At 41.1% G+C, this 14,872-nt stretch overlaps 1 protein-coding gene across 8 annotated transcripts in view; it reads right to left on the bottom strand.

The window, feature by feature from the left end:
- Positions 1-14,872, bottom strand: part of CHRM3 (cholinergic receptor muscarinic 3) — a 511,025-nt gene that overhangs the window by 60,993 nt on the left and 435,160 nt on the right. The window contains exon 1 of one of the 8 annotated variants that reach the window (XR_006821241.1): positions 3,238-3,311. The exons of the other annotated variants lie outside the window; for them this stretch is intronic. The gene's annotated coding sequence lies outside the window, so the exon portion shown is untranslated. Of the gene's footprint in view, positions 1-3,237; positions 3,312-14,872 lie in introns of those variants that run through there. 8 annotated transcript variants of the gene reach the window in all.

The following is a 14,872-nucleotide window of genomic DNA, read 5'->3' as shown; positions in this document are numbered from 1 at the left end:
TTACATATTTCACTGGAAAGTATTAACAGTGAGTTTACCTTATCAATATGATTTTTCCTAAGCCAGCCTTGATTTTACTCACTTTTTTCCCAGAACATCACTGTCCTTTGGGATATAGCCTCTGATTCTCAAGGTTCATAACAGATACAAGAACATCACTTGTGGGGGCCCCTGGGTGGCTCAGTCGGTTAAGCATCTGCCTTCGGCTTAGGTCAGGGCCTCAGGGTCCTGTGATTGAGCCCCACGTCAGGCTCTCTGCTCAGCAGGGAGTCTGTTTTTCCCTCTGTGACCTCTCTGGCTCTCACTCTCTCAAGTAAGTAAAAATAAAAATCTTAAAAAAAAAATGGAGCACGTGTCATGGATAACCATAGTCCGGAAAACACAGGTGTGATTTTTTCCGCTTGATAAAAATATGTAGAATGTTAGAGTCACTTCATTTTTCTATCTTGGGTCCTTCCATTTTATCTCTTACTGGTGGGAACATACAGCAAACAATATTGTGAGAGGCTGGCATATCCCATAATTGGAAACCTACACTCCATCGACGGCTGGTTACAACAGATTTCCCACCAATCGATGGGAAAGTTTTGAAAAGATCATACATTCCTTAAGTACTTTTCCAGTAATTCAGCAACTTTATATTAAAAATGTATGGTAAGTACAAAAAAGGGATCAAATACATTTCAGTAGGAAAATTAGGGCTAATGAGCTGTAGAGAACAAGTACATCTATTACTAATATTAACAAGAACTGACACTCATTGGGGATGCACTAGCAGCTTTCCCTATATTCTCTTCTACTTTTTTTTAAGATTTTATTTATTTATTTGACAGACAGAGATCACAAGTAGGCAGAGAGGCAGACAGAGAGAGAGAGAGAGGGAAGCAGGCTCCCGGCTGAGCAGAGAGCCCGATGCGGCGCTTGATCCCAGGACCCTGGGATCATGACCTGAGCCAAAGACAGAGGCTTAATCCACTGAGCCACCCAGGCACCCCTATTCTCTTATTTCTTGGAAAAACTCTGTGAGACAAGTACTACTGTACTATCTTCATTTTATAGATGGGGAATTTGAGAAAACACCAGATGACTCAAGGAAGTCACACAGCTAGCAAAACAACGAGCTTTATCGATCAAGTCAGAATCCACCTACTTCAAACACCTGTGCTTCACTACTTCAGAATAAGGGGGAAATGGCAACGTATTTTCACAGGACCTCTTTGCATTTTATTGCACAATAAATATCGGTATTTTATTTCTTGTAACTTTTATCGTTTCATGTGGCAATTTTTCTAGTATTCAAAGAGATGAAGTCAACAACTCCGTTATGCAGTTGGGATTTTAGCTCTGTTTTAAGACTCCACCCCCAGGCGTTCAATGCACCTATAATAGGAACTGTCTGTAGATGGAAGAGTGTAGCTGTTGGTTTTATCTTCATGCTACAATGATACTTGAATCATCACCAGTAATAAAGACTCCGAGGACAGTGAAGTAAATATGCAAAATCAGAATGGTATTCAGCGTTTTCCTCCATTGATGTGTTGGCTTTGCTAAAAACAGCCCAGATTTTGCCTGAATTGTAAACTAAGCAAATATGACTAGAGGATACACAGGGAACAGATGTTGATTTTTAAAAGACCACTTATCCATCATCACTTTTTTATATAATCAGCTGAAACCAGCATTCAATCCCTTTTCTTAAAATTGTTGAAAGTTTATCTATGAAACTAAGCCTCAAAGATTGTATGGGGAAAATGGAATAATTTCTTTTGAAAACTCTATACTGTAATGATGATTTGGTGAAGTTATTTATAGAGGATCAAATTATTTTCAAATCTTATTGGACCAAGCGTGTTCAGAATTGTATTCTTGGACGTGCTGTGTAAACACATGACACACAAGCACCATGATTAGATTAACGAGTCAAGGGGGCATTCTACCTATTCTTGTAATAAACAAGACGTGTGGGCAACTGGGTGGCTCAGCGGGTTAAGCCTCTGCCTTTGGCTCAGGTCATGATCTCAGGGTCCTGGGATCAAGCCCCGCATCGGGCTCTCTGCTCAGCGGGGAGTCTGCTTCTCCGTCTCTCTCTGCCTGCCTCTCTGCCTACTTGTGATCTCTCTTTCTCTCTCTCGTCAAATAAGTAAAAAAAAATCTTTAAAAAAAAAAGAAGTGTGCATTGTTCTGTTACATGCAAACATGGAATACTGAGATTCCCTTGCAGAAATAATGTCAAATATGTACAAATACTTCCGAACAGATGAATCGTCTCTTCCCAAGTTGGGAGACATACAGCATAGAGATTCAGAAACTAAGATCAAACCCAGCATCTGCTGCTTCCTAGATATGAATGTCAGGTTACTTAACTTCTCCATGTCTTAGTTTCCATTTGAAAAATAGCAATAAAATCTGATGAAGATAAAGGGACAGTGTTATAACAGACCACTTAACACAGTACCTAGAAGTCAGGAATTGTACTGGTTTTCTATAATTTTTGTGGAGGATTATTAACATCATATACAGTTGACCCTTGAACAACATGGATTTGAACTTCATGAGTCCACTTACTCATGGGTTTATTTTTTTCAATAAATAGACATACAGTGCTGTAACTGTATTTTCTCTTTCTTATGATTTTTCTTCATAACATTTTCTTTTCTCTAACTTACTTTTTTGTATGAATATAGTGTATAATATATACAACTTTAAAATATCTGTTAATTGACTGTGTTTCTGGTCAAGAGTAGGGTATTAGGACTTAGGTTTATGGAGAGTCAGAAGTTACATGGAAGTTTTTAACAGTGAAAGGGTCAGTGGCCCTAACCTCCATGTTTTCAAGGATCAACCATAGAATCATCCTCAGCAGCAGGGAAGTATGGATAAGTAAATTATACTGTAATTTGCTATGGGTCAGAACCCAGCAGCAATAGTGACTGAGCAAACCAAGATAATTTTGAGGGCAACCTATTTCCAGACTAATTCTGAACAGCAGAAAAGATTGATCACAAATCTCCCTCCTTTTAAAAGCATTAATGTAGTGATTTATTTCTTAGTTGGGTTAGAACTAATATTTTCTGTATTTGGACATTGTCTCCCCAACCATGGATAGATGGAGATATCTATTATAATTAGGCAAATGTTTGCATACATGTCTTAACAAAAAGGTATTTTTAATATGAGGGTGAAGACAATTTAAAGGGTGTTAAAGATTGGTTTCAAAGAAGGAGATCAGTTTCCTACCATTCATGTAGTTATTTTTCCTTTGCTTATTTTCCCCACGTAGTTCAATCCTACATCTGTTTTTGTTGTTGTTGTTATTGGTTCAAGAAAGTCATACTACTAAAAAAAAAAAAAAGAAAAAGAAAATCAAAGGCATTCTAAGTAATACTTAGATGTATCTAAATCAAACATAAATATTTATGTTATATATTATTTCACTCATCTATTATTTGATTTCCGAGGCTGAGCATAGGTCTGCAAATACTCATTCTCTCTCTCTTTCTCTTTTTTAAAATGATTTTATTTATTGGGGTGCCTGGGTGGCTCAGTGGGTTAAAGCCTCTGCCTTCGGCTCAGAGCCCCACATCAGGCTCTCTGCTCCGCAGGGAGCCTGCTTCCTCCTCTCTCTCTGCCTGCTTCTCTGCCTACTTGTGATCTCTGTCTGTCAAATAAATAAATAAAATCTTAAAAAAAAAGATTTTATTTATTTATTTGACAAAAAGAGACACACAGAGAGAGGAAACATAAGCGGGGGGAATGGGAGAGGGGGAAGCAGGCTCCCCGCTGAGCAGGCAGCCCAAGGCTGAGCTTGATCCCAGGACTCGCGATCAGGAGCCAAAAGGCAGATTCCCAACGACTGAGCCACCCAGGCGCCCCACTCATTCTCTCTTTTTCTCTGAAATAAACAGATACTCTACTTTTAGCCATACACACGACTACCTCACTAAAAGACAACATTTCTTATCCTGGTGTGAGGACTAAATTTCAACTAAGTAAAAGGAAGTGTTGATGGTACAGAAGTCTGTTTAAAGACAAGTGGCATGCCACACCCACTTTCGTCTTATTCTTGAAATAAGATGTGATGGGCGGAGCTACAGCAGCAGTCTTGGATTATAACACTGTGGATCAAATTCTGTGGTGAAGGGGCGCCTGGGTGGCGCAGTCAGTTAAGCGCCTGCCTTTGGCTGAGGTCATAATCCCAGAGTCCTGGAATCGAGCCCCACATTGGGTTCCCTGCTCAGTGGGGAGCATGCATCTCCCTCTCGTTCTGCTCCTCCCAACCGCACGTGCTCACTGTCTACCTCAAATAAATAAATAAAATATTTTAAAAAAATTCTATGGTGAACAGAGCAGAACACTGGAAGGAGTTTGAGTACCCTACAAAAACAGAGCCATGTCAGTTCTGGCCTGCTTCTAAACTTCTTTTTCACTTGTGAGAGAAGTAAGTCACTATTACTGAAGCTTAGGATTCTGTCTCCTGCAGCTGAACTTGACCTTAGTCAATACTCAAGGTATTTTATGTAGAGTCCTCATCCAAAGAGATATTCTATCCAAACTGGATTTCTTTTAGGAAAATCACTGTATGCCGTATATCTTGAATTCATATGAATAAAAACTCAGAGAACCCTATAATAAAAATGTCTGACTTCATTTATACATTTATCTCCAAATTTATCTAATCAGAGATTTTTAAATTTTTGGAATAACACTTACTAATATCTAGGGTTATCAGTATTCCTTCCTCACAGTGCACTCTGGGAAATGCTGATCTATTTCTGTGGCTGTTCCTCTGAATTAGCATATGTCATGGATTGTCCATATTGCTCTGTCTTTGGCTCACTTGCTGTGTGGGGAGACCTGTCCCTCAGTTTTTTCTCAGATCTTGGCAAGCTGGCAGTTTTGGAATATTTTTCATCATTTTGTCCATCGATGCATTAGGCTGAGAGTCCTTTCTTTCTGTGATATGGAGGTGATGAGTTTGACCGAATTTAGATAAAGTCTGTTGGATTTTTCTTGAGTTTTTAACAACCGATTAGTAGATACCTACTAGGAGTAATAATTTTCCTTTATGTCTAGATAAATGCTCAGACCAAAAACTATAGTAGTCCCAAGAATATAATTTTTGTTATAGGCCTTTCAAGAGAAAGCATTTTCTGGAACTTACTTGAAGAATGACATTGCCATTGCCATCTATGTCAGAAAATTTACAAGGAAACAAAGTGCAGATTTATTGTAGCAGCAGGAGCCCTGGCCTAGAAATGTCTATTAAATCATATCTTTTATTTTATTTTTTTTTAAAGTAGGCTCCATGCCCAGCATGGAACCCAACGTGGGACTTGAACGCATGACCCTGAGATCAAGACCTGAGCTGAGATCAAGAGTCAGACTTAACCAACTGAGCCACCTAGGCACCTCAATCATAGCTTAAAACAAAACAAAACAAAAGACTGAACCTGAGATAAGTGTATCATACACATTTTCTTCTTCAACAGTTAAAATTTCATTAGTATGTATTTTAAAAATGTGCACACCTGTCTCTCTATTGATACATTACTTTCTACCAAACCTATATTCTGTAAAAACCAATATAAATTTAAGATCTATTTCTGTAAATGCAATGCTTAAGAGTGATTTTATTTTAGAAAAGCACAAATAAAGTAAGATTAAAAAATAAGCATGAAGGGGCACCTGGATGACTCAGTGGGTTAAAGCCTCTGCCTTCAGTTCAGGTTATGACCCCAGGGTCCTGGGATCGGGCCCTGCATTGGGCTCTCTGCTCAGTGGGGAGCCTGCATCCCCCTGTCTCTGTCTTTGCCTGTCTCTCTGCCTACTTGTGATCTCTCTCTCTGTCAAATAAATAAATACAACCTTTAAAAAAATGTTAAAAAAAAAAAAAAAAGCATGGACCCCGCTGGAAGTATATGGTTACAGTGATATACAATGTCCATACTTGAAGTATGTTTTAGTGTTTATCTGTAAAACAGGCCAGAAGTCAGAATTTGGTATGCAAGACCTAAGCTTTCAACTGTTCTCTGGATGTTCTTTAGATATACTGCAAGTTTGTTTTCTTTAATGCTCCTTTATGCAAAATTTCTTCAGAAATAAAATTATGCCTTGTTCCATGTAGTGAACTCCAGTGACTTAAAAAATACTCTTTGAGCTGGTGTAAAGGGCAGGGGCTATGCCCACATGACTACAAGAACTGGGTAGATGACATACTGAGTGAAGCAGGCAAGCTGTAAGAAGACAGGGCACGGTAAGAACCTTCTAGAAACACTGGATTGACCTGTGCATTCAGATCCAACGGTGCCAGATTTGTCTCTCCAAGAAAAACATGGGAAATATCCTTACTTTAAGATACTGGTAACTAATTATTTTAAAAGCAAAAACAAAAAAACTACACAAAAATGAGCAGGGTAAAAATCAACCAAAAACTAATGAACAACAGCATATCGGTGGGTCTAATTTGGCTCAGGGGCCGCTAGTTTGCTACATTTTATTTGCAGTCAAATGCTCTACCACTGAGCTATACCCCCTCTACATTTTATTTGTACCATCCTATTCCCTCACTCAACACCTCATTGAGGAAGAATTTCCTACAGTTTTCTAGTATCTCTTTCTTAATCGGCTCTTGCACAGGCATTATATAACTTCTTCCTACTGTGACTAAGTGGGGTATAAGGGAAAATTCACTGAACAGACTACAACCTCTCCTCGGCAGGTATCATGCCACTCAGCCCATCTGTGACCTCTGTTCTCTTTAAAGTAAACATATCTTTTAGAGATAGACTAAGTCTCCCCTGAATCTGGGGGTTGGAGAAAATTTTCCAGAATCATCTATAAGTCCCTTCCCTTTGTCAGCATTGCATTCCATCTACAACGCTCTCAGACCAAGTTCTCTGCACCCCTGCACACTTGATTACCAAGATGGGTGTCAGTGTCTTGGTTAAGAGCCTGACCTTTAAACTCAGACGCTTGGGGGTGACTTCCTCTTTTGCCCCTTACTCACGAAGTAACTCAGAACAAATTGTTCAGTCTCTTTCCATCTCAATGTCCTTACTGGTAAAATCGGCTTGATAATAATGTAATCTACTGAGAGGAAGGATTGAGCAGAGTAACAAATCACAGTTTGCTCTATCCTTAATAGTAAATATTAGGGAATTCTCCCTTCATCAAGTTAAAATGGCACACATTAGCCTATTTTGTGTGTGTGTGTGTGTTTGTGTGTGTGTGTGTATACTATTACTCAGCCATAAAAAAAGAATGAAATCTTGGCATTTACAACAATGTGGATGGAACTAAGGTGTATTATGCTAAACAAAATAAGTCAGTCAGAGAAAGACAAGTACCATAGGCTTTTACTCATATGTGGAACTTAAGAAACAAAACAAATGAACAAAGAAAAAAGAGACAAACAAAAAAACAGACTTTTAACTAGAGGACAAACTGATGGTCACCAGAGGGGAGGATGGGGGGGGTGAAATAGGTGAAAGGATTAAGGGTACACTTATCATGATGAGCACTGAGTAAAGTATGGAAATTGAATCACCATATTGCACACCTGAAACTAATATAATGCTGTACATTGATATACTGGAATTAAAAAAAATTAAAAACGTTTTAATCTGTTTCTTCCTTTTGCTGGAAGAAGAATAGAGGCTCAGTACTTCTATATGGACAAGTTACGTTTTCATGCTGGTAACATGTGGACATACTAAATGTACAGGGTTAATCTATATTTTAGGGTGCGATACACTTTCTTTTACTGATAGCTAAATCTTGTGCTGGATTTCTTCCTCTGCCTGCATAAGACCATTGCTGAGTCATTCATGCCTCCAGCTGACCTGCTACATCAAAAAAACTAAGGCCTCAAAGGAATGCTAAGAAACGTGAGTCCAACAGAGTTTATGATCTAATGGAATAGGTAAGAGATGTCTATAAGTAACTATGACATAAGTCATCATGGGTCCCTGGGGCTACGGAAGCACTAAATAACACATTCTACATGTGTGCTCAAGTTCTGAAGGATGGGCGGGATTTGGTAAGTGGGGAAAAGGAGTATAGTAATGAGTGTATGGGGAGAAGGATTAATATGAGCAAAGCCACAAAGTCACCAAAGCATGGTCCTTGTTTTGGGACAGGACACTTATATCACCTGAAAGTAAGGAGTAATAAGCTCAAAAAGCAACAAAAGTAACTCGGGACGAGAAACCCACCTAAGAGGTTTTGTCCTTACTCAGTGAGTGGTGGGATCAGATACACTGAGGTTTATGGAAGACAAGAATGATGTGGCCACAAAATTGTATGCTCTGGTCTAAAGGATGGTCAAAACAATGGAGGTCTACGGGTAGGAAGACCATTTAGGACTCTAGTGATATTGTCTAGGGGAGGGGTGATGAGGGTCTTAGTCCTGGGTGGTGGCCACCACAATGGAAACCCAAGAGTCTGAGAAATGCAGACATCATTTTAACACTTTCCCCCCCAAATCTGCTGCTATCCCTTATTGTGTGTGTGTGTGACCTAGATTATCCATCCAACTGGCATTTTTGAAAACACTTGGATTCCTGATATGTCAAAGTGATCAAAATCTGGGACAAAAAAGTAATGCTCTGTTCTTGTAATGTGTTGATCAATCCTTTCCCTTTCTCTTTGTTTCTCCTTCAGCTCTCCCCACCCATCTTCAATAAAGAAGGAGGTGGAGGGAGAGGAGGGGGAGGAGGAGGAGGAGGAGGGAGGAGGAGGAGGAGGAGGAAAAGAAGAAGGAGATGGAGGAGGAGGAGGAGGAGGAGGAGGAAAAGAAGAAGGAGATGGAGGAGGAGGAGGAGGAAGAGAAGGAGGTGGAGGAGGAGGAGGAGGAAACGGGATTTCAAGATGAAATATTATAATTGCATGATAGGCAACAGCCATAGGACTTAGACCCAAATTCTAGCTTTTTTATCAATTATATAACCTTAAATAAATGTTCCATTGTTTCTGAACCTCATTAGTAAAATGAGGGGTAGCCCATTTCACCATTACCTAGACAAGATTTTTCAAACTACAGAGCCCCAAGATTTTGATATAGTTTTCTCCCCCACCTCTACCAGCTGAGAATCCCTACAGTAAGGGAACTCCATGCTTCCTTGCAGATCTAAATCTTATCATTCTAGAATTCTGTTTTGCACGACTTCTCTTCAGGCCATTTCCTCATTCAACACTGTTTATTTCTAGTTATCAGCACCTAGAGATGGAGACCACTTTCTGGGGCTTCTGAAGTCATCCATCTACCCACTGAGATGAAAATAAGCCAGTTATGCTGATGCCTTAACCCGTGATATTTAAAAGCCACACACTACTCTTGACTCAAAGTGGAAAACAAGACGAGTCTAGTCAGCTCCCGTGGCTTTGGCCACTCCCTCTCTCTTGGAGTTCAGTTTCTACCTTAATTGCCAATGAATTTAGGATTTATGAGATCAAGTCCCATAGCCTTTTGGATTTCTAACCACATGGAATTCCTCTTCATTGTGGAAAAAACTGGGGCCTTACAGGTCTAATAAAAAATAGCAAGGCTACAAATAATGGCATTTTGCTCTTTCCTTTCATTCTTTGAAGATGGCTGGCTGTTTGTGATTCTGCACACAATAAAATTCTACTGTGACTCCATAATAGTCACTGAAAACGAACATAATTCTGCCTTATCAGCATGCAACATCAGATTTGGACATGTACCACCAAAACCCCACATTTCTTCTAAAATTCATCTCCAGAGCATGTTAGCTCAAGGCTCATACAGAAAGTTCTAGCAAATTGTCCCCCAAGTGCCAATATCTAACATGTACTCCATGGGTATTATTCAAGGAGAGGCTGATTCTGTGAGAAAGTTCAGTTAAGTGTACAGAGCTTTATCATAGCTACAGTCATTTCTCAGCCTTCCAGGATCAGTGAAAGGCAACACTCATGTTCTCAATCCTTGCTCATTACTGAAGAAGACACCTCAGGTCAGTTTTGTAGCAGACAGAGAGGTAGGGTGCCTTGAAGTAAGTACAACGTAGGTGGACAGCCTCTGATCCATCTGTTCTGAGAGCTGGGCCTTTGTAAATGGCCTAAAATTGTGTTTCCTCAGTGTCTGCTACTGCCCACACGTGCACCAGGAACAAAGGACAATCACTTCATATGCCAGGGCGACAGCAATGAATATTAATCACAAGGGAATGGAACAAACAGTGACTGTGCTCCGTCTCTGATTAGCATACTACACATTGACATCATTCCGGAAGTTCCAGAGAGGAAACACCGCCATGACTTTCTCTTCTTCGAGCGGATGCTCTTGGAGTTACTGGAGGAACCCACAGATGCAACGGATGACGTTTCTGTTGTTCTGAAGATTTTATTGGGTTTGGCTTTTAAAATCAGGTCATTAAAACCGTTTTCTTTTTATCCCAGAATGACAGTCCGCACCTTGGGCAGGAACAAGCCTAACACGCTTCTATATGCGTCGGTGGTGTCCACTTGTGCTGCCCGAGCCTTTCCTCCAGGCCAGGAGACCCTATTTTGACATTCACTGTAACTTATTTGTTTGCAGAATGGTTTTGTAGATTACTGTCACCTTCTCCCAAATACCGGTTTATTAGGAGTTTTTTGCTGAACTAGACTGTGCTTCTTTGAGCATGACTGAGCATAGGAGACTGATGCCCTGTGAAGGGTCTGAGTGCTGAGACCTGTGATGGGTTCTTAAATGCATTATGGGGCATGGAGATCATGTTAATGGGGCAAATTCTAGAACTTACAAAGTGTCTTCAGGTAACTGACTTCTTAGTATCTTTAATGGACTGTCACTATAATGGGTGGCATTATAATGGGAGGCCTCCTTTAATAGGAGGCCACTATCAAAATAGACCTATATGATTCCAAATGCATGTTGAGCATAAAGGTAAATTACAGACAATTGTCTGGAGGGATATGCCCAAAATCGAGGGAGGAGAAAATTCTTTGGGGAGGGGAGAGCGAAACTGAGTGCTGGTCAAGGAGATGGTAGTTCCACCTCCCCTGTTAGAAGATTTTAGAGCGAGAATGTATTATTCATGCATTACTGTCCAAGTTAAAAACAAACAGAATTTGTAACAATTGCATGAATGGATTTAAAAACCAAGGTGTGAGCTGAATTGCCCTCCACACCAGGGAATGACATTCTTCTTCGTGTGCTGGGAGAAGAGCCCGAGTGTCCCTCTCTCCTTCCCTTTCTCTTTGCTTCTGCTCCAGCCCTGAGAGAACTATGGGAAAGCCCGGCTCACACCCCCCACCAAATTCATTATCAAGCTTCTCAAATTGTTTATGGCCCTAGCTACTCCCCTGTACGCTGGCTCACACTTGCCCCTCTGTTCAAAGAATAAATACAAATAAATGGAACCTTAGGAGGTTCTTATCATCAACTCTGGATATTTTAAAGCATTTAAACACTTAGGGACATAAATGGTAATATTCCTAAGCATCTTATTCTGACTTGGAGAGTGCTTCCCGAAGCCTAAACAAAAACCTATCCCAATAAGACCTAAAAGATGTGGTTGACCGGTGCAGAACCACTAAATTGTGCATCCCGAATCAAATACACAGTCTATAACACCTTATTATTAATTCATCTCAAACGGCCTGTGTACATCTAAAGGCAGTGAAAGCTGAATTAAGAGCTATAAAAATCACCTGAGTTTCAGCCCCAGTATCTACTTGTGCGACCCAGGGCAAGTTAATGAGCCTCAATATTCTCATTTACCAAGGAAGGCATAATAATACTTACCATGCCTATGCTAAGGGGTTATTTGGAGGATCAGCTGTTCTGAGATTGCCCTGAAGGACAAATCAAACGGGAGGGGTATTTATTGTGCATTTTACATTTTCAAAGATGAATGTAAGGCACCCTTCTTTGAACTTGCTCTCTTAGAAAATCTGTCCCCATCCAAGCTTGATTTTTTTTTTTTTAGATGACCTGATGCTTTGTTTGACATCCTCCTTAATCTAATTTGAATTTTCTTGGTCCTGTCCTGAATACATAAAGGAATATCCAGCTGCATTTTCCAGAAGTATCAGTTTCCAGAAAATAATTTCATATTTCTGCAATTGAGAGCTCTCTTCTTTCTCTAGGATAATATTTTCCACATATGAGGACCCATAGTTTACAGGCTGGTGGTGAGCAGTACAATGAGAACTATACACTGGGGACCCTGTCCCATAATAGGGAATTCTCTGGATCTGCATGCGAAAGATTCCAGTGTCTACTTTGTCACTAACCAGCTATGTGACCAGACGACAAATCACCCAACACTCTTTGAGGGTTGTTTTCTACACCTAAAGTGGGAAAAAACTTCATAGCCTTGTGGCAAGGGATAAATGAGATCAGATGCATACCGAACGGACTTGGTGATTTTAAAGAGTTTACAAATGTGAGCAGGAGCCACGAAAGAAGGAATGTGCTCCGTGTGTGTTCTGCTTGGCTCGTTACAGCCAACATGATACCTATCTACTGTAGTGTTATCCCAAACTGCCTGAAAACAGATGGTGTTTGTGGTGTAGCTTGGAATCTTTGCCCACACACATCTGTCTCCGATCAAACACCTTCTATGGGTCCCCACCATCTAGACTCAAGCCGAAGTTCTATTGCCTACGGCTGTCTGACTCCATTCTCCCCTTCTGCCCGGTGTCCCGTAGCTCCATTTATCAACCCCATCCTTCAAAGTAAACTGCTCCCCACCCACCAGAAACTCCCTGAAATTTCCAACCTCACTGTTTATCAGTGAGGCTCTCTCCTGTTTTCATATGTCCTGCCTGGTCTTCAGGACTCAGGCCAAATGTTACTGTCTTCATGATCCTTCTGAATCATGCCTACTGAGGGACACTGTCTCTTCTTTAAAACTCTGTTGAGCTTTGCCATGTTACCATTCCTACCTTTTAGTGGTGTCACTTACGCACACAACGTCACCCTCCCAGTTACACTGCAGACTCTCCGGGCATGAGCCACCCTGTTTTAGCCTCCGCGTACCTGTACAGCCTGGCCCAGTGCATCACACTTAATAGCAACTCGGCAAATGACGAATGGATGGATGAAGGAAGGGGTGAGCAAGAGGGATGGCGTTCAGTTGACACAGGTCACAGAATATCCAAAGGACACCCCTGCTATAACTCTCTCTGGGAGACTGGCGATGGATTCCAGAGCAACATATGAAGTCAGCAATCTATAAAATTCTGAAGGAGAGATGTCTAGCCGTCATTATGTAATTGGGTATTAGGGGCTTAAGGGCAAAGATATTTTGCAGGAGCTAAAATTCACTATGATTGGACAGCTCTCACCGCCGGGCTCCGCCTTAAGTTCTGGGGTGTCTAACCGGAAGCTTACATAACGTGACATAGCCCTTAAGTCCCTGGAATTAATTGGTTGCAAATGTCTGTCAGAGTTTGCAGTTTTTTGAGGAGGATAGGACAAACAGTGGGAGGCAGTGAGGACCGGTACCTGACCCCCTCAGCAGGGTCCCTCCCCTGTCAAAACTAATTGGCAATGTCAGGTTCAGGAAGATCTGGAGACAAGAGGACACCCTCTATGGATTCATTCTAATTTTGCAATTCCAGCCCCCTGGATATTTCCCTGGCTCTCTCGAGCTATCATTAAGGATGTGTCAAATGTGTCGTTTTATTGGCTCTAAACAGACACTTCAAAGGGCAAGCATGGAAATGAAAGAAAAGTAAGATGTGTTCTCTCTGCTCGTACACCGTGAGGCATGACAGATTCTCAGTTCACGGTTTAGCTAGCATTTCAGTGGGTGATGCCTGAAGCACGAGGCAAAAGGACTCAATTTCTTCTCTTTACAGCCCTATTTATTATGCATTTCTGACAGCGGGGAATGATGCTGACTACATGCGCCCAAGATTCCTTGCCCAGTTCTAACCATCTTATACTTTAAGAACTTTCCCTCTTGTTACGGCTTCCTGCTTCGTCGATGGTGGCCCAGCAATCCTAGGAGCGTCTGGTCTCAGGTGAAAAGGAGCTGTGAGGTTTGTGTTCGGGAATGGTGGGAATGAACTTGGATCCCACACTTCTAGCAGAGCAGGATGTTAAGGACAGAATCCTTACTGTGGCTTCGCAGCCAAGAAATATACTGGGATAGGAATCACATAATCACAGGGTTTCTTATATTTTTATCAATTGAAATATATTTATATTCTACTCTCTAAAAAAGAGACGGAATTGATATGGCTTCATTCAGCAAGCGCTGTGCCAGGCTCAGATGCTCGGCTGGGGACAGAAGAGAAAAGCACACTTCCTCCAAAGCCACACCCTTTCTTGGTCTGAGGATAAGACTTTGTTTTTTGAGATAGATTTGAGAGACGGGACCAGAGCAGCTTGCATTTCCTGATGTTGTGTTAAGTGTTCCCATTTCTCACTTATGAATTTGCTAGATGGGGAGCTGGTCACGCGAGCTTCGTAGATTTGAAGCCAATATACTCCTCAGTTGAAACAAGAGGTCACACCAGGTGACTGGCTGGGAGCTCCTTTCTTGGATGAATGTGTGCCTGTGCATGGATGGCAGCGGCCACCTTCTTCTCCACGAATGCCTCTCCATCAGCCCAGAGGAAGCCCTCCTCTAAATTACCCTGCTTAATTGTATTCTTTCTGCACTGAATATGTTAGTGAGTGCACATGCGCCTAGTCGCACCTGTCCTTTTGCGTTGACTTTGCTGGCGGTACCTGGTATTATTTACTGGGCATTTGCACATATGTTTCACAGGGAAAATGAATTGGTTTCCTGAGAAACCCACGTTTCCCGAGATGCAAGTGAGGTTATGAAAATCCGAATGTTGAGCAAAAGAGTCTGATTTATTCCCTCCTTCTACTTTGCTCTTCTTACCTAGT

This window comes from Meles meles, chromosome 13, assembly GCF_922984935.1.
Source record: "Meles meles chromosome 13, mMelMel3.1 paternal haplotype, whole genome shotgun sequence".
NCBI classification, from domain to species: domain Eukaryota; kingdom Metazoa; phylum Chordata; class Mammalia; order Carnivora; family Mustelidae; genus Meles; species Meles meles.
This window is presented reverse-complemented; position numbering and strand designations above follow the sequence as displayed.